This window comes from Anomalospiza imberbis, chromosome 21, assembly GCF_031753505.1.
Source record: "Anomalospiza imberbis isolate Cuckoo-Finch-1a 21T00152 chromosome 21, ASM3175350v1, whole genome shotgun sequence".
NCBI classification, from domain to species: Eukaryota; Metazoa; Chordata; class Aves; order Passeriformes; family Viduidae; genus Anomalospiza; species Anomalospiza imberbis.
Window position 1 is genome coordinate 2,362,659 of NC_089701.1, and position 19,560 is coordinate 2,382,218.

Genomic DNA, 19,560 nt, shown 5'->3' on the forward strand with positions numbered 1-19,560 from the left:
GGGAAAACATGGATAAAACTGGATTAAAACCAGACAAACATCCCCCACCTTGATCATTTCACGTATGTGATCATTCAAGCAAAACATCATTTTGTTTTCTGATGGCAGCCTCTTTCTCCAGCTCGTGGATACAGGAGGATAATTTGTACATCTCTGCCTGATTTTTGTAAAGTCATAGCCTTTGTCACAAGATGTTCATAAAAAATGCAGCTGTTATTTGAGACAACTTCCAGGAGAGTTTGGGAATTCTCAGTTTCTGCATTCATCTGCTTTGGGGGAGAAGAAAAAAGCAGGTTTGCTCTTTTCCAAACTAATTCCCTGCTCCGAGGCCTGAAAGGTCAGGGCGAGGCAACAGCAACAAAGGAAAAAAGCATCGACCTAGAATAAGATGCTGCCATCAGAGCTCCCCCAGGAGTAATCAGAAATAATTAGATAATGTATTTAAATTGTCCTTTTTCTTAGCCAAACAACAGAGAGACTCGGTGGAGAATCATTCCCCCAGAACCCCCCAGATATCCCCCAAGTCCTGCAGCTCCCCAGGAAGGTGAGCTGGGCAGCAGCTGGGACAGGGACAAAGGGACAGGGACCCTCTGGGGGGTGGGAGACAAAGCAGCCAAAGGCTTTCACCCCCCCAGCCAAAGCCCCGGGAAAGAAAAGAGCTGAAAAGTCCTGCCCTTGAAGGCCCCAAAGGGTCAAAGAAAACTTCCCTTTCTTCTGTAAATGAGGAGAGAGGGGGGGAAAAATCCCACCCTTGGATTTGAGGCTAGCAGGGGGATGTCACCCAACTGGGCAGGGGGTCCCCAAAGCCACCCAATCCCCCCAGGCACAGGGGTGGCACCTGCCCTGTTCTCACTGCAGGGTTTGGGGGTTATTTCCCCATTTTTTAATGCAAAGGAAATGTAAAAACCCGGGGGAAAATATGCAACAGCTCACTGCAAATTCAGTGGCCAAGTGTCATTCCCTGAGCCCGGAGGTGCTGTAATGCCTCAAACAGAATAAAGAGTTAAATAAAATAGACCTCAGTAAACTAAAGAGTTAAATAAAATAAAAAGCTAAATAAAGCCAAATGAAATGCACTTCAGGTCTAGGCTGAGCATATTGCCCCAACCCCTGCATCACAGGCTGTGCCAGGGAGCCAAGGAGCCAAAATGCCAAGTCTTTGCACCCCCACCCCAACAACTGAGCATCCCCTCTTCCAGGTGAGAAAATCCAGGAGGGGAAGGGAGAGGGATTGAGGCACAGGTTTGGATTCCTGCACAGTGTTTGGCGGGGGGGAGAAAACAAGGTTAAGTTCAGTAATCAAATGGCAGTGAGCCTCCTCTCCTGCAGCACTGGTATCTGCAGCTCCAAAGTATTTATTTTTGAAATGCTGCAAGTGGCAAGCGGCGCGGACGGACCCTATTTTTAGTGTAGCAGCCAGTGGCAATGGGTGAAAGAAGATTATTTCTGCCTTATTAAGAGCAGAAAGTGAATTTGCAAATATTACTCAGTAACACACGGGCAGCCCACACGCAGCAGACATGCAGCACGGAGCCACCACAGCTCCAGAGCCCTCAAAGTTCCTAAGGAAAGTACAGCCCCGGAGGCTGGGCAGGGAATGGGGGAAAAGATGGAAAAGTGAATTAAAATCGTGCTGATGGTGCAGCTCAGGAGGTGTGGGCAGCCCCACAGCCAAGGGTGGGCACTGGGTGCTCAGTGTGGGACCCTGGCACTGCCCTGGGGGCTCTCCCTAGGAACCAAGCTCCAAACATCTCTTCTGTGCCAGGTTCTAGGGACCTGGCACAGCCCCGAGGGGTCTCCCTGAAGAGCCTGGCACAGCCACAGGGATGCCAGGACAGCCCTGAGGGGTCTCTGCCCAAGGACCCTGGCACAGGACTGGCTCCGTTTTTTGGGGACCCCGGCACAACCCCGGGGTCTCTGCCCAGGGACCCTTGCACAGACCCAAGCATCTCTCCATGGGGACCCAGGCAGAGCCCTTAGGGGTCTCTCCTTGGGGACCCTGGAACAGTCCTGGGGACTCTTCCTGGAGACCCCAGAACAGCCCCAGGGTCCCTCCCTGGTGCCTGGCACAGCCCCGAGGGTCTCTCCTGGTTGTTCTGCACAGCTCCAAGGGGTCTCTTTATGGGGACCCCAGCACAGTCCCAGGGACCCCAGCACAGCCCTAAGGGTCTCTCCCCAGTCCCCTGGCACAGCTCCAAGGGATCTCACCCCCAATCCCCTGGCACATCCCTGAGGGATCTCACCCCCAATCCCCTGGCACATCCCCAAGGGTCTCTTTGTGGGGACCCTGGCACAGTTCCGAGCGGTCTCACCCTGATCCCTGGCACAGTCCTGAGGGTCTCTTTGTGGGGACCCCAGCACTGTCCCAGGGACCCTGGCACAGTCCCAAGGGGTCTCTCCCCAATCCCTGGCACAGCCCCGAGGGTCTCACCCCAATTCCCTGGCACAGCCCCGAGAGTCTCACCCCAATCCCTGGCACAGCCCCGAGGGTCTCTCCCCAATCCTTTGGCACAACCCCGAGGGTCTCACCCCAATCCCCTGGCACAACCCTGAGGGTCTCACCCCAATCCCTGGCACAGCCCCGAGGGTCTCACCCCAATCCCCTGGCACAGCCCCGAGGGTCTCTCCCCAATCCTTTGGCACAACCCCGAGGGTCTCACCCCAATCCCCTGGCACAACCCCGAGGTTCTCTCCCCAATTCCCTGGCACAGCCCCGAGGGTCTCACTCAATTCCCTGGCACAACCCCGAGGGTCTCTCCCCAATCCCTGGCACAGCCCCGAGGGTCTCACCCCAGTTCCCTGGCACAACCCCGAGGGTCTCACCCCAATCCCCTGGCACAGCCCCGAGGGTCTCTCCCCAATCCTTTGGCACAACCCCGAGGGTCTCACCCCAATTCCCTGGCACAACCCCGAGGTTCTCTCCCCAATTCCCTGGCACAGCCCCGAGGGTCTCACTCAATTCCCTGGCACAGCCCCGAGGGTCTCACCCCAATTCCCTGGCACAGCCCCGAGGTTCTCTCCCCAGTTCCCTGGCACAACCCCGAGGGTCTCTCCCCAGTTCCCTGGCACAGCCCCGAGGGTCTCTCCCCAATCCTTTGGCACAGCCCCGAGGGTCTCTCCCCAATCCCCTGGCACAGCCCCGAGGGTCTCACCCCAATTCCCTGGCACAGCCCCGAGGGTCTCACCCCAATCCCCTGGCACAGCCCCGAGGGTCTCTCCCCAATCCCCTGGCACAGCCCCGAGGGTCTCACCCCAATCCCCTGGCACAGCCCCGAGGGTCTCACCCCAATATCCCTTGGCACAACCCCGAGGGTCTCACCCCAGTTCCCTGGCACAGCCCCGAGGGTCTCACCCCAATCCCCTGGCACAACCCCGAGGGTCTCTCCCCAGTTCCCTGGCACAGCCCCGAGGGTCTCTCCCCAGTTCCCTGGCACAGCCCCGAGGGTCTCACCCCAATTCCCTGGCACAGCCCCGAGGGTCTCACCCCAATCCCCTGGCACAGCCCCCAGGGTCTCTTTGTGGGGACCCTGGCCCAGCCCCGTGTGCCCCCCCGGTGCCAGCACAGCCCCGGGCTCTGTCCTGCTGCAAGGTGAGTCACTGTCACCAGCAGCCCGGGTGCAGCGCGGCTCCTCGAGGTCACCCACCCGGCAGCTCCAAAAAGTGCCGTCATTCAGCCAAGGCAAAGCGTGGTTTTGCCATTATTATTTAATTAGGCTTTGTTGTTTTTTTTTTTTTCTTTCTTCCCCCCTTCCCTAACACTGATCTTAAGAGCTCTCAAAGCAAAGAGAAGCAAAAATAGAAAATGCAACATTTTAATTTTTTTTTTCCCTCTCAGATTGCTGCAAGGGGAAGGGAGAGACATGGCTAGAAAATACAATTATTCTGCAGAACGGACTCTTTTGCCATCTAACAAAAAGTCAAGACCCCGAGTAAGTTACGGCCACAGGAAAGCACAGAGCACCCCATCACCCTGCCTGCAGCATCCCATCACAAGCACTAATTCCCATCCGTAACACATCAAAAAAGACAAGTGCCATGCTGAATCCTATTCTCCTCACTCCTAGTACACAACAGCAGAGCTAGCAATATATAACATGCATGACTCAGTCCTAGCACCGTGCCACTACGGAACAGAAAGCTTTAAAATAAAGTAAATATCTTAAAAGGTCAATTAAAAAAAGCTTACAAAACATCAGACGCTGCTTCTCGCTAGAGCTCATTACCTAGTATGGTGGAGCTGCCTGTGTGTTTTTTTTTCTTGTGCAAGTTAGTCTGTGAGTCAGCATTAACACACATGAGAACATCAGGAATACTGCCTAGTTCTGATGCAATGGAGGTTGTAAAAAAAAAAAAAAGAAGAAGCAGAAGAAGAAATCGCACTCGGTTTGGACAGGAGCCTGTAATTCAATTGCCTTTACTTTTCAATTACTGCATAGCCTACCCTGACCAACCTGCAGAGGGGAAGGAAACTTTGCTTACATCTCTGTCTTAAAATTAATGACTTTTACTTTTGGCTACAGCTTATTCTCCCTGCTTAAAAAAAAAAAAAAAAAAAAAAAAAAAAAGACATAGTATAATTAACCCTTCAAGGGCAGCTCAGCCCATGCAGCAATTGAGATCTTTGTGTTTTTGTAGGAATTTCAGGGCTGCCAAAAAGTTCTGGTGAAGGGAGACATTTATACATTAAACTTTTAATACTCAATAAAGCAAAGCTACGATTGCATCTGAGCTTGATCCTTAATGGAAATAGAAGCTTGCAGACAAGGGAAGTTAGAGACTGCAGAAATTTAACTCTGCGCTTCTGGGTTCAGACAGGCAAATCTGAGACTGCACAGGAGCTTCTTCAAAAAATGAGGGGCTCGATCATCCAGCAGAAACCCTGAGAAATCCGAAATTGGTGACACGAAGTGGCCACCGCAGCCTGACACCCACTTTGCCCAGGCAGATGGAGGCAAAGCTGAAAACCTCGTTTTTTATATATTGCATTTACTGCTTGTACTCCCGCAAAGAATTCCCTGTCTCCCCTTTCCCGGGGGGGAAAACCCCTCCAGACTGATCCCTGCTCCCAGGAGCATCGAGTACAGGAGCCTCAACACTGACTTTTCATTTCTGCCTCCTCTCCTCCTGCAACAAAACCCTTCACAGGGGGCAACAAATTGTGCCCAAAGCTTCAGAATGTGACTATTTCTGTTTCACACCCTAAAACACCCCCAGACAACACTGCAGCCCAGAAGATTGTATTATATATATGCTGCTGATGATTATCTATATGAAATATAATAATATAGATGATGTATGATCAATATTTTGGGGTTTTTATATATATATTATATGCTAAACTACGTCCACCAACATCTGACAAGTTCTGAGCTGCTGGGAGAGGCCCCCAAAATCGGGGTTTTTTCAATCTCTGCAGCAGAGAGAGGTCAGAGCTTGGAGTGAGAAAGTCTCCCCAGTGCTCACGACCTGAGCTGGTCCCACACCAACAAACACTGACCAACCCCCCAAAAATATAAATAGGTCTATCTAATTCATGTGGACTCATAATGCAGTGGATCACAAGAAATGCCAAACCCCAGTTTAGTTTGCTGGTTGTTTGCATGAGTAGACACACACACTGCAAAACTCTTTCTTCTTTCCAAGTATAAATACTTATTAATGCTGATTAACCACCACAGAACCCTCTAATATTAGAGATCAATCACTTCTGCAGCCTCTCCTGCAGGCAAGGGTCTGTCTCAAACCAGTATGAGCCTGGTGGGGTTATTCTTCCTTAAGCGTGTGGGATACTTGAATACAGATGAATTGAGTTTTAAAGGAAAAAACCCAAGCAGCAACTTCTGGGCCAAGTTCTTGTGTGCCAAACTTTTCAACTGCCACAGCACAGCTCGACAGTGTTTCAAAAGAATTTAAGCACTGTTTTGAATACTGCTGACAATCTTCCTCATCAAAATTTGTAATTTAAATACCTCAAATCTGAAAAGCACGCTCCCTGGGGCTTGCTTCATTCTCCCTCCCCACCACCCACCCTCCCCAAGCCCCATTTGGAATAAAATCCGTTGCTTTCCGTATCTGGCAGGGCGTTCCCCCCCTCCTGCAGCCCCCCAGCATCCGCTGCATCCCGCAGGGATCCCAGCAGAGCTGGTTCTGCAGGGCAGCCCTGGATGGAGCCTCTGTGTGCACCCCAAAACACAGCCCCCTTCCTCTTCCACAGCTCTTGAGGCTGGTTTAGAGATGAAACCAGTCACTGGTTTAAAGATAAGATCAGTCACTGGTTTAGAGATAAAATCACTGATTTAGAGCGAAGTCCAATTAGTGATTTAGGGTTAAAACCAGTTAGTGATTTAGAGTTAAAACCAGTTAGTGATTTAGAGTTAAAACCAGTTAGTGATTTAGAGTTAAAACCAGTAACTGACTGAAAGCTAAAACTAGTTAGTGATTTAGGGCCAAAACCAGTTAGTGATTTAGGGCAAAAACTAGTTACTGATTTAGGGCTAAAACCAGTGACTGATCTGGGGCTAAAACCAGTTAGTGATTTAGAGTTAAAACCAGTTACTGATTTAGGGCTAAAACCAGTTAATGATTCAGGGCTAAAACCAGTTGCTGATTTAGAATTAAAACCGGTTACTGATTTAGGGCTAAAACCAGTTACTTATTTAGGGCTAAAACCAGTTGCTGATTTAGAATTAAAACCGGTTACTGATTTAGGGCTAAAACCAGTTACTTATTTAGGGCTAAAACCAGTTACTGATTTAGGGCTAAAACCAGTTACTTATTTAGGGCTAAAACCAGTTACTTATTTAGGGCTAAAACCAGTTGCTGATTTAGAATTAAAACCGGTTACTGATTTAGAGCTAAAACCAGGCAGTGATTCAGAGCTAAAACCAGGCTGCCCTGACTCCTACCCCGACAAGGGGTTAATCCAAGGAGCCCCATTCCCACCTCTCTGCTCTCCAGTGGATAAGATGTTCCTCCAGACGTGTCAATAACCCCCCAAATAATTCCCTGCCACCGAGCCTAATCCTCGAGGAGCAGCTGGAGGAATTTCTTGGGGTGGCTGTGCCGGGGGAGCAGCAGCTCCATTTTGGCAGGAGCGTGTTTAAGATTCCCTCCCAGCGCTGCAAAGCACCTTGAAAGGTCGGCGAGCGCTTTCATATTCTCAGATCCATCTCCGACGCTGCCGCAGACGAAGCGGATTGACCTAGACAAGAACTGCACCAGCCTCCGTGAAATAATCCATCACCAGCCCTCAGCCGCAGCCGCCTTTGTCATGGGAACGCTGGGGAATCTCACCTACCCACTGCAGCCCGGCAGGGGCTGGAGAGGCTTTAAATCCCAGCCCTGCTCTCCTGGGATGCAACCAGAGCCGGAGCTGCGGAGCGCCGAGCCGGCACACAACAGCGAACACCTCCATATTCCAAAGCCTGTGCCCATTACCCAACTCATTAAAGACAGTGATACTTTGTAACACAGTCTAATCTTTAATATTCATAGCTTGCTTCATTTGCATATCATGCCATAAATAGTTGGAGCAGAGGTAAAACACAAAGCGCTCCACTTGCATTTCTAATTACGCCTAAAATCAAATGTAAATCACAACACAGCCAAGACACGGAAAATAATAAATTTGCTGGCTCTCTGTTAAAAATCTTTTAAACACACACCCCCCCCAAATCGTGCTCACAAACCCAATTATTTTTAAAAAGAAAAATCAAAGGGAATCACGCTGTCTGTTTTTAAAGAGGAGCTGACACATCCCAGCCCCAGCCCTGGTGAGGGACCCAGCAGCATTCCCAGCCGTGACCTCCCAGTGCCAGCCCATCTCCCCAAAACCATCCCTAAAAGCTGCCCTTCCCACGGGGCTGGGCTGCAGCTGCCCATTTAACCTTGGTCTTTGGAGGAACACCAGGAGCCTTTTGCTCCGGGGTGCCTGGGAAAGCTGATCTCAGGCAAAGGAGGTAAATTTGAAACATCAGCTCAAATCTGAACTTGTGCTAATTGGGCTGGCTGGAGGTCGGGGCTTTGGATTTGGGAGGGGGAAGGAGAAAGGCCCTGGGGCTGGGAGCTGCTCAATCCCAAGGTTTAATGAGGAAGTTTTGGGGTGCTGGCACTCAGCAGCTCCGTGTCCAGAAGGAAACAAACAATTCCTGCTCACAATGTACCAAAAGCATGCAGAGGCAGCACAGGGTGTTCTTCTCTGCTGTGTTTTCTCCTGGAACATGGAAGAGCCCTCAGAGGCAGGAGCTGCCCCTCAGTGGGGCACCAGTCCTGTGGAAAAGGCTGAAGACCCCATTCCACCCCTGCTGATGCTCTGCCATGGAAAGGTTTGGCATCAGTGAGCCCTGAGCTCTCTCCAGACACATCCCAAATATCAGCCCTTTTTATGGGAGCTGCAGCAAATTCACCTGCCTCCCCCAGAAAGGATCCTGGGGAACTGTCTGGTGCTGGCAGACTTCAGTCCCCAGCCACCACAATCCTGGAGGATTGGTCCACAACAGCACAATTTATCAGCTTGTAGGGAAAAGCGTGGCATCAGCCGAGGCTGCACCCTTGGGGCAAACAAACACCTTGAGGTGCTTTTACCTGCACAGATGAACTGACCCCACCTCCCCCAGCTCACAGAGGCACCAGAAGACTTTATATCTGCAAATCACCTCGATATCCTTGGATAAAAAATGTTATTAGTACATTCCTGACGGTGGCTCAAATCATTTCCTTGATGCTTCTGCATCAAGCACCGTAAAATTCTCTTGATTTTATGGAAAGTGTTAATGGAAATCCTCTTGATTTTACAGAAGTCCATCACCACCACCATGTGAAAATGCACATTTTTAGTTCAAGAGCACTGCAACCTCAACTCAACCCAGCTCAACACTGCTGCTGCTCCCAGGAAGCTCAAAACCTTCCTGATCTTCATCCATCTCCCCACTCCTCCTCTTCACCTCCCAAGAAACTACTCACAACAGAGAGACACAGCATCCACAAGACTCAAAGTTTTACAGACTTATGCCCAAAGACTGAATTAAAATAAAATGAACTGAATTGTACAAAAGCAGGACAAAAATCCCACTCTTTGGGAAGGCACGAGGTGCCCTGGCCTGGCAGAGGAAGTGAGGAAGGCTGGATGCCACAGGGATCTTTTTCCCACTTACCTTCCCTTTCCCACTGGGGCTCTAGCTGCATAAACCCACCACACCTGAATGCAAGGCTGTCCCCAGGGAAAAAGGCATTTTTAAGTCACTTGAACACAGACTAATTTTGAAGGAATCAGTTAAATACCACCACAGTGAGCTGGGCACCTCTCCCTCCTGAGATTTCTCCCACTTAACAAAAGGCTGAAAGAGACTTCTGAGAATGAAAAGTGGAAAGAAGGAAAAGAACTCCCATATTATCACTGCCATATTCTGCTCCTACTTGTATGCTGGTTTTCCAGGGTCCCTAAATCCCATCAGTGAATGGGTCCAGAGTTCCCCAGTTCTTGCCCTCCTCTGGCGCTGCAGCCCATCCTGCCCCTTTCCACACTCGACTCCAGCTCAGCAACTACACTGCATCAGCTCTAAGAAAGAGTTAAAAGATTTTTTTCCTGCCATATCGACTTCCAAAGAATTCCAGAGGCATCATTAAATTTAACCCCAAAAGGTGAGCAACCGCCCTGTGCCCCAGCCTGCACCCAGGGAGAAGTGAAAGCAAGCAGCTCACAGCCTGCAAAGCTTTTCTGCTCTCCTTATGTACCCTGGCATCTTGCCCAGACCTATTTTTAAGCCCATTTACTAGAAATCCCACAAATTAAAGGAAATACGGATAATGTTGTAAGAATCCTTTGGGCCAAATAAAAGCTACACATAATTTTCCTTGTGCATCAAGAGTAAGATCCTTAACCACAAAAACCAGATTTCCCCAAAGCTCTTTTGCAACAGTGAGAGAGAATCTTGTTTTGTAAAAAGTTGCTTTGATTCACTCCTGGATTACAAGGAGCGCGGCAGCTCCGCTGCCTCCCGGCCAAACCCAGGAGTGATTCCTGTTATGAAACAGAGAGGTGTTAGGAGAACACAAATAAATTCAACATCTCCAGCTCTGGAACGGGCACTGCAACGACAGCAAGGCACAGAGTGCAGTGGGGAGAAGCTGCAGGATGGTTATTGGGATTTTTCCCTCCGCAGAGGAGATTTGGGTGGGTTTATCTCCCAGCTTCTATCCACTGTGTGTTCACAGTGCTCATGGAGGGTCAGTGTGCTGGAAAATCTCCAAGCTGGCCTGCTGCAGGCAGGACAGTCAGCACAGACTCTCTCCTCCATCCCCAGTCCCCTTTCCAGTGCCACCAGCAGCCCCAGGATGGGGACAGGGTGGTGCCAATGTGAGCTGTGCACCACCCCAGCCCCAGGGAAGGGTCTCCTCAGCATCTCCTCGGGGATTTTCTGAGAAACAGTGATTTGGTACAAAAATTAATCCACCTCTGCATCTCTGTTTGAATAATTACAGTGGGGTCTCTCATGGGGTGAGCAGGAAATAAAGGAGCATCCACCTGCTGCAGGGTTTTGGGAAGGAGGGAAGAGCTGAGTTTTATGCAGCATCCACAATTTTAACTTTAAACAAACTCCACTAACAGCTCTGGCACTGGGGTAGGAGTAAAAAGAAACCAACAACTGGATCTGTGTTTCACTAAAACTCATCAGACAAGCAGAAACAGCCCCAAAACACAGCAAGCAGCATTTGTGGTTAGTCCTGGCAGGGAGGGAATGTGCTTCCTTTCCTCATCCAACCTCACTCTCCCCTCACCCTCCTTCATCCCCATCAGTGGCTTAAAATGCCTTCCTCACAAACATTCCAGCTTCCTTTTAAAAAAGGAAAATAATTATGCTGGGGAATAACCACTTCTCTCCTACAAGCACACAGATATGAACAGTTAAACACACAACTTTGGGAACTTTTCCAAGATTTATATGTTTTGCATGGAAAGCAAATGTTGGTGGGTTTTTTTTTCCCCCTGCCTGGGAAAATATTTAAGTGCTAAGTTTATGGAGCCAAGTCCATTTATTCCTGATTTAGGCTGCTGCTCAGACAGAACTGAATCAGTGATTTAAGCAGCACTGGGGGATGCAGTGCTGGCCCATGCCCGAGCCCCCAGCCTGGAGCTGTGCTGGCACGTGGCTCTGGGAATTCTGGCCCAGACAGAGGTTTTATCCATGGCACAGGATGGCAGGAGTGGCCACCCTTCCCTGGAGCATCCCAAGGCTCCCAGGAGAGCCCCCCAGGTCCCTCCCAGCCCCACCAGTTTACCACCGTGGTGCTTTTTGATGCAGTAAAAGTATTTTCGTGGTGATACCCTTAGAAACAGCAACACTTGATTTGCATCTTCCTGGCCCAATTTACCAAATCCCTGCCTTCAGATGGAAACTCCTCCCTGTGATCCCAGCTCAGAGCAGCTCCCAGCTCCATCAGTGTGCTGGGACCAGGCCCATGAGCCGAGGCAACAGTGGGCAGCAGTCCTGTCCCATCCCTGGAAGTGTTCAAGGACAGGGCTTGGAGCAACCTGGGGCAGTGGAAAGTGTCCCTGCCCATAGCACGGGATTGAATGGGATGAGCTTTAAGGTCCCTTCCAATAAAAATCATTCTGGAATTATATTAAACCCCAAGATCCACTCAGTCCCAAGTTTTAGCCACTTGCTCAGACCTGGAGACCTCTTCACAAGGCCCTCCAGCTTTTTGCAGCAAGCCAGCCAGTGATTTTTGCCTCTCTATTTCAATTAATTTGTGTATTTTTGCAAATCTTTCTGGCCAGTTAAACCAGAGCCGTGGCGATTGCGAAATCCAGGAAATTTGCTGCAACTCTCTGTAACTCTTGCCAGGCAATTAGCCAAAACCTCACACAAATAAGCTTTTTTGCCACACGGTTCTAACCACCAAGAATTAACCCATTTTCTTAGGAAACAACATCTGCTGAAACAACTTCCTAATCTAGCAGCAGGCATGGAAAACACCCACTGCAGTATCTCTAGTGCATGGTAAAGGGAATTAGCAGGCAGATTTGTCCTGCTCAGAGGGTACTGACTCAGTCTCCTCTCACAGACCCTCTCCCTGGAATATTTATTCTCTGGGGCAGGAAAAGTGTTAAGGGCAAAGGTTTTCCTGCAGCACTTCCATGTTTTAAAGACAGAGATGATGGTGGAACAGCCTGGGGGCTTTGGAGCAGGATTTGCATCCCTGAACCTGACTGTTGTGGGGTCTGAAATCCTCGGAGCTGTAGGAGCTGCACCCTACAGCTGCAGGGATAAATCAAAGCGCAGCAGGATGGCACAGGTGTCATTTGTAAGAATAAACAAACTACTGGGCAATAAAGAAACAGTTTCTGCTTCCTACCCTGGCCTTTACACAGCTTTTTTTCCTGGGGAATTGGGAACATAGAGCCAAAATCAGGCTCCATGATTTGACCTAGGAAAAACAGAAACCACACTGCGTCCTTCTCCTCAGTTCAGACTGAAACAGCAGCTACACTTCTGTGCCATTTGTTAGAACTCATTTCCTCCCTGACTCTCTGCCCCTGCTTTCTCCACCAACCCGAAAAACCAATAAAATAAAACAAAAAGCTTCCTTTTGGGAACGCAGTGGTAATAATATTACCCCCATCTGTTGATAAGCCCGAGGACTTGCACAAGGAGCAAAGAGGCTGGAAAGCTGAAGGGGAGTCAAGTGTTTGCATGGTTTTACTAAGAAATGAAATCCAGCTTTAAACACAGTAAATTGGAGACTATTCTGAATCACCTCTTGAATTTTTTAATGCTACTCCTGGGAGCACTGAAGGTAAATATGTTAATTTGACTTCAATCATGGTGCAGAGAAAAAAAAAAGCAGCACACTGTATTAGTTTAGGGTACCAAGTCTTAAAACTATTCATGCATTTCTGCATATTTTATACTCAGCAAATAAAGTTCCAAGGTTCTATAAGGAGGCTGCAAAATTATTCTGAGTAAGCAATAATGAGCTGTGCATTATATAAGGCTGATACTAATGGTAATCTATTATTAAAATTTGAGAGTTATGGCAACTCCGTAAGAGTCTAAGAGCAGGTTTTCCTCCCTAGGAGGGGAGAGCAGCATCTGGAGCAGGGAGGTTGGCCAGCCAGGTTTTAGGGTACCCTAGCTGCACCCCAAGTCTTTGGGAAAATCTGTGCCATGTCTAATGACCTCTTCCACAGGTACCACCCTGTCCCACTGCACCTCCCCGAGTCCCAGCACCTTCATATGCTCACTCTCTGCCTGAGCATAACACACCTCCCAAAATGCATTAAAGAATTAACAGCGTGCCAGGTTTGTGTGTCTCAGCTATCCCCAGAGCCAGCCTGACCCTTGATCCCTGCTGAGATGCCCCACCAGGGCCTCCAAAGAGCACCAGACATCCAGGGTAGAGCATGGACTCACATCTCAATGGAAGAGGGCACAGCCCAGCATCCTGGTCCAGTGGAAGGTTCCCTGCCCTTGGAACAAGACAGGCTTTAAGGTCTCTTCCAAACCAAACCATTCCATGGTTTTACAATGCTCAGCAAGTTCAAGCCAAGCTTTGCTTGGCGCTGGTTTGAGCTGGACTTCTTCTGCCCCTCTCCCAGCCCCATTCCTCCCTGGAGATGGATGATTTCCTGGGGACTGCTGCTTCAGGATCCATCCCAGCCAGCGCTGTGGATTTTAAGGACAAATCATCATCTCTTGGAACAGCACCTCTCTGCATTGCTGTGAGAGAAACAAACAGCAAAAAGCCCAGAATTTGGCTCATTTTCCTCCTTCCTACATCTTCTGGTGAGAATCGAAGCAGTCTCTGGAGGCTGTAAATCTGGATCTGGAGAACTCACACAGAAATAGGCACACCAGTGAGGGACCAGGACATCTCCACGTTTAACCTACACACCTCCATCCCACAGGCTCGTGGATCCTGAACACACCTGGGAACGTGGTGGTCTCACCTCATCAACCTGCCCCTTGGAGGAAATTCCTCCCTTGGTTTTGCATGAAATGCAAAATTACATTTTTCCTGCATTTCAGAGTGTGTTGCAGTGAGCAGCCAAGCTCCTTTTTCCCCAGTGAAATTCTGCAGGAAGTGCATATCCCAAAGGCAACCAGAGGATAATGAAGCATAATAATTCCAGGAGAAACAAACTTAGTCTGAGACCTTTCTGCACAGAGAAGGATCTTAAACAGCGACGAGCTCTTTGCTCTCTCCACACTGGAAAAGGCACTGGGAAAGAAACCAAACAGAGCAGGTCAGATTTGCTGTGTGTTTATGGCATCCACCTGCTCTGTGCCCGTTGCCTGCTGTACTCCCTACCTGGGCTGAAGGAGTTAACAGCTCCTCTGGGATGTAACAGGAGCTGGAGTTAGTCACCCAGGCATGTCCGGATGGCATCAACCCCGAGCTGCCTATGAATGAAGTTGCCTTGGAGATGCAGCCAGAACCAATGACCAGATATTAACTTTTCACCAGGGGCTGCCAAGGCAGGCAGAACTTGTGAAACCAGCAGGACACAGCTTCCAGCCAAGCTGGAAAATTTGGATGCAACATGAGGGACCCCTGATTCCTCCCAGAGCAGTAAAACTTTGTGTCTTTGCTCAAGGAACAGGAGAAATTTCCCCTTGCAAAGGCAAGCAGGCCAAGGGCTGGCAATAAAACCCAGCTCTGGGACATCCTGGAATGGGCAATTAATGTCCATAAGCAAGATGATGCCTTCCCTTGGTTTAATTTTAAAGTTGATATTAAAGATAGCAACTCATTGCTATTAAAGATAGCAAGCTCCTTAATTCTTTCTGTAATCAGCTTCATAAGCAGAAAAAGCAGCATGGGCACCTTACCCAATGCAGCTGAAATGAGACATCATGAAACAAAACCATTAAGAAGGAGTTCAGAGGCCGGGCTGGTGCAGGATCACACATCTGCCTAAGCCAGCACTTCCTCTCCACTTCCAAGGGCAGGTTTGGAAGTGGGTGAGCAGGAAGGTGAGGCTGCTGAGCCTCACAGGGCAGCCACGCAGAAGGAAACTCAACTTCAGGCAGAGCTTTCTCAATCTCAGCTCAGAGCTTCCTTTTGTGCATCCCCAGAGGTGCTCAGCCACTTCCCAAGGGGACCGTGCGAGGAGGACAGCGGGTGCCCAAAAAGGTGGCAGCAGGTAGCACCAGGAGGAAGAGCATCCACGCAATTCCACGGGTGAAACCTACCTCACCTGCACCTCTCCTCCCTCCAACCTCACTGACCCAAGGAAATAAACAGCTTTCAACCACCACAGGGCTCGCTCCGCATGAGATCAATCAGAGCAGCACACGCCACGCCTGCCCTGGGGAACACGCAGCGCCAATGGACACACCTCAAGCCCTGATTTCCAACCCAAAATCCTGCCCCTGCAGGGGATGATGCTCTCCAGGCCCTGCACTGAGCTCCACTGCAGCTCACACTGGGGATGACTTGCAGGGCTGTGCTGCACACGAAGCCCAGCCCCACCAGCAGCACCAGCAGAGATGAACGGGTGGTGAAGCCACACTTGGGGCTGTCAGGGACATCACAGACCCATGAGGATGAAATAAAATGGACATCTTCCAATCAGAGCAAACCCTTCCTTCCCATCTGCACGCCAGCCCCTTGATATTTTTTCCCTGAAGGAAAAACAGAAGATGCTTTCCATAAGCAGACGATTTCAGCAGCTAATTTTACCATCACTTATGGTTGACTTTATGACTAAGATTTCATGCTGACTATATTAATCCTGTCAAATTTCAGAGTGAGAGAGAAATGATACTGTATATTTTATGGCTGCAATAACTTCTAAGCCATTAGACATGCATGCTGACATGAAAGTAATCAAATTGATTTTTTCCTATTACAATGAAGAACTTTGTATGAGCAAATAGTCTTTCTGGCACAGGAATGAAACGCCAAGAAGCCTGTGCTCACTCAGGAAATTAGGAAATTGCCACGAGCCATCGTTCAGAAATTTGAGTTTTCTGCTTACTCACATTTTATTGTCACCAAAGCTGAAAGGGACATGTTAGTCAACCAAACGATCGACAAAAGCCAATGCCAGGGATAATCAGAGGGGTTTGAAGCCCTGTTAAATACTGCAGAAGCTGCAGTTAATTGTTTTCCCAGCATTAAAGGCTCCCCTTTGCCTTTTTTAACCTCATCAGACACATTTTTTTCCCCTCACAGCTCACTGGCCACTCCTCCAGGTGCTGGGTGGGCAAGGCAGAATGGACCAGAGTAAGTTGCTCAGAGTGTTTTTGGCAAGTCCTGGAGCCCTGGAAGTGTTAATGGATATCCCACAGCCAGTGAGAAAGCCTGTGGGCCAGAAGGTCAACTGAAATGATTTTTAAATGCAAATAGGTCTTTAATTGTAAATTCCACTTGCTTAGTGCTTTGTTGAGCGTTTCAACACCAACTCATCTCCACACTTCAGCTCTGCCAACCAAAAATTCCTATTAAAAACCCCTTCATCCAACCCGTGTGCCAAGTTCTAGAGAAAGTCAGGCCAAAACAGCTCCACGGTGGGCAGACAAGTGGCAGGGCAGAGGTGCCAGCCCAGGGTGTCCTGTGGGGACAGGGGCACACCCGGGCAGGGCAGGGACTCTGCAAGCCAGGCCTTGCAGGGATGGGCCAACAGGGCACACCTGCCAGGTGAAAAACCCTGTGGAAACCTGTTTGCTTCCCCTGCTGCGTGAGAACACGTTGGGTGTGAGAGGACAAGATCAGGGAGGCTCAACATCTCCAAAGACTCAGCAGCTAGAAGCAATTAAGTGCAGATAACACAAATAATGCAAGAGACTCACCTGACACCCTGCGGGCACAGCCACGGCTCCTCTACAGCCAGTAAAGTGCAAGATTTTCTTTTAGTTTTCAGTGGTTTTGTAGAATATTGGTATCAATCATTAAATAATGTCAGATCTTTCAGACCAAGCGACCTGCACAAAAAAAAAAAACTGGCACAGGGACGTGCTAAAGCTGTCTGAAGGCTCAAAGAGATAGGGGTGTGTATGCATATATTTATTTATATACATGTATGTATCTATGTCTTGGGTTAGCGAAATAATTACAGTTTTAACATGGATTTAGCGGCAAATTAAAATGTTTTGATGTCTGTCTATCAAAACCACTTCTTTTTGGTTATGTTTTCTTTTGGGTTTTTTTAAACAAAAAAGAATTTAGAAATACAAAACCATAAAACCACAACTACATGGATCGCCTCAACCAAGACTTGCAAAACACCAGTTTTAGTGAATTCCAATTTTAGTGAATTCCAATTTTAGTGAATTCCTTTGTCCTTCCACACCAGATATTTATAAAATCATCAGAGCTGCCGTGCACAGGGAACCTTCCACTAGACCAGGTTGCTCCACCCAACACGGCCTTAAAGAAAATCAAGGTTGGGTATTTTGTCATTGTTTTGGGGCTTGTTATTATTTGGGGTTTGGGTTGGGTTGTTTTTTTTTTTTTTAAGTTGCAAAGCTCTCCCAACAACACCCATTCCAAAGCTCATCCCAGCACACTGAGCCCCATCAACCAGCACCAACCCCAGGCCCCTTCTGCTGCCCCTGGGATTCAGGAGGATCCCACATTCCAGAACATTCCAGAACAAGCCTGGTGCCATGCTGACTTGGGATGTGGTGCCCAGAGGAGGACGAGCAGCGAGCCACAAGCGCTCCACCACCCTCCCCTGAACTCCCAGCAGGAAACAGCAAATCCTTCCAACCAAACCCCGGCAAGGTCGTGCTTCAAAGTTATTCCCCAAACCCAGAGTCTTGCAAAGGTAGGAGAAGGCTCCCAGGAGAGGAAGTGAACAATAGCCATGAGTTTCTCATGACCTTACGGAGATTGCCATGACAACACCACCTCGATCCTCCAAACATGGATATATTCATTTGCACTGGTGTGATTGAGAATAATTAGAGTGAGATTCCCTGAGCTGGGGAGTCACAGCCGTGCACGGCTCTGGCAGCAGAGCCCAAGTTTCAAGGGAAGCAGCCTCAAATTTAAATGTAAAAAAGAAAACCGACAACACTCTTCGGAGCCGCGTGACCTAATTCATTACAAAGAATGTCAGTTAGCAAACCTTTTAAATAAAACATTAAGCTAGAGGTAATTTGAAGCCTTGTGGATTTTGTTTTACTCAATTATTTTCTAATGCTTCAACTTCAAGAATAAATATGCAGGAATCAAAAAAAAAAAAAAAAAAAAAAAGGAATACTAAGGGTTTCATTTAATTCTTTTTTCAAAAGAAATGAAGACGTTCATACCAAACCAAAATACCCTCAACCAAGCTGGATTTTTAATTAAAACTTTTATGTCCTACAAGATTCTTCAAGGTTATAATATCTGCTCCCACATCGTGAGGCAGCATCACGCTCGCACAAGGGCGAGCCCAACATCCACGTTAGAACAACCTGTGCTATGCATTGCTACACCTTATTTCCAGGACATCCACTCACAAATTAAACCAGGCTGGAATGCTATTTCTTCGCTGCCCCATAATTTCCATAACCACTTGCAATTTTCACTCTGTTGGGAAGAGTCTCCCTGCAGCAGACTGAGGCAGGGGATGATCACGCTGGCCTCTGCTTGGGTTTTATTAATGCCTGGTGGAAAGAGCACGGCTGGAGTGAGGCAGGTGGGGATGTGACACCTGCAGAAGGGCAGCAGAGGGTAAAAGCCACTGCTGATGCTCACAGCCTAAAATAAGGTTAATTGGGAAAATGGGGAAAACAAAGGGAGTCACAGAATCCCGGAGCAGTTTGGGTTGGAAGGGACATCAAAGCTCACCCAGTCTCACCCCTGCCATGGGCAGGGACACCTTCCACTGTCCCAGGGTGCTCCAAGCCCTGTCCAGCCTGGCCTTGAACACTTCCAGGGATGGGGCAGCCACAGTTTCTCTGCAAGGAGCTCAATGAACACTGCAAATGCTCTTCTAAGAAATACAACAAAACTTTAAAAAAAAAAAAAGTCATAAAGAGGCATCCTCTGAAGCAAAAAAAGAAAAAAAGAGTTTAGAGCTAAATATTTGATTTGATTTTGGCAGCATCACCCTTTTCCAGAGGCTACCAGAAAGAGATTTGCAGGAATGTGCTTAACACCGCTCTGCTACAAGTCCGTGCTACAAAACATTCCGGAAACAAAGAAACCCAGAAGATAAAAAGATTCCTTTCCGCCACACTGTTCAGAATAAAACACCTCCCTACTTTGATTCAGCCTTCCTTGCAATGTTTAAAAAATAAAAAGTCAGCCTTTTCCTGTAACCGACCCAGTGGGGTACAGCAGGGATCCCCAGCACCCCCATCCTGACCGCGGGAGATGCCAGGGAAGCAGAGCCAACTCATGCAACCCCTCACTGCTCTGATTTTCGCGTCACAACCACACCCTGGGGCCACTTTCAGGGTGTTAAAAGTTCCCTGTGTCACCGAAAGGATTGATTTGGTGTCGAAAGGAAGGGTTTGGTGTCGGTGGAAGGTGTGAAGGGTGGAACTCTTCAACTCTTCAACCCAACCCCGCTGCACCCAGGACTCCTTTTCAGGGCAGAAAACTCCGGATAAAGCCACT

At 48.7% G+C, this 19,560-nt stretch overlaps 2 protein-coding genes across 4 annotated transcripts in view; one reads left to right on the forward strand and one right to left on the reverse strand.

Moving 5' to 3' along the window:
* KCNT1 (potassium sodium-activated channel subfamily T member 1) overlaps window positions 1–19,560 on the forward strand; it is a 212,913-nt gene that overhangs the window by 180,891 nt on the left and 12,462 nt on the right. The window lies entirely within an intron of this gene.
* NACC2 (NACC family member 2) overlaps window positions 1–19,560 on the reverse strand; it is a 50,774-nt gene that overhangs the window by 18,463 nt on the left and 12,751 nt on the right. Inside the window, exon 1 of one of the 3 annotated variants that reach the window (XM_068211046.1) lies at window positions 4,224–4,559. The exons of 1 other annotated variant lie outside the window; for it this stretch is intronic. The gene's annotated coding sequence lies outside the window, so the exon portion shown is untranslated. Of the gene's footprint in view, window positions 1–4,186; window positions 4,560–19,560 lie in introns of those variants that run through there. One more of the 3 variants, XM_068211043.1, reaches the window with a different exon arrangement.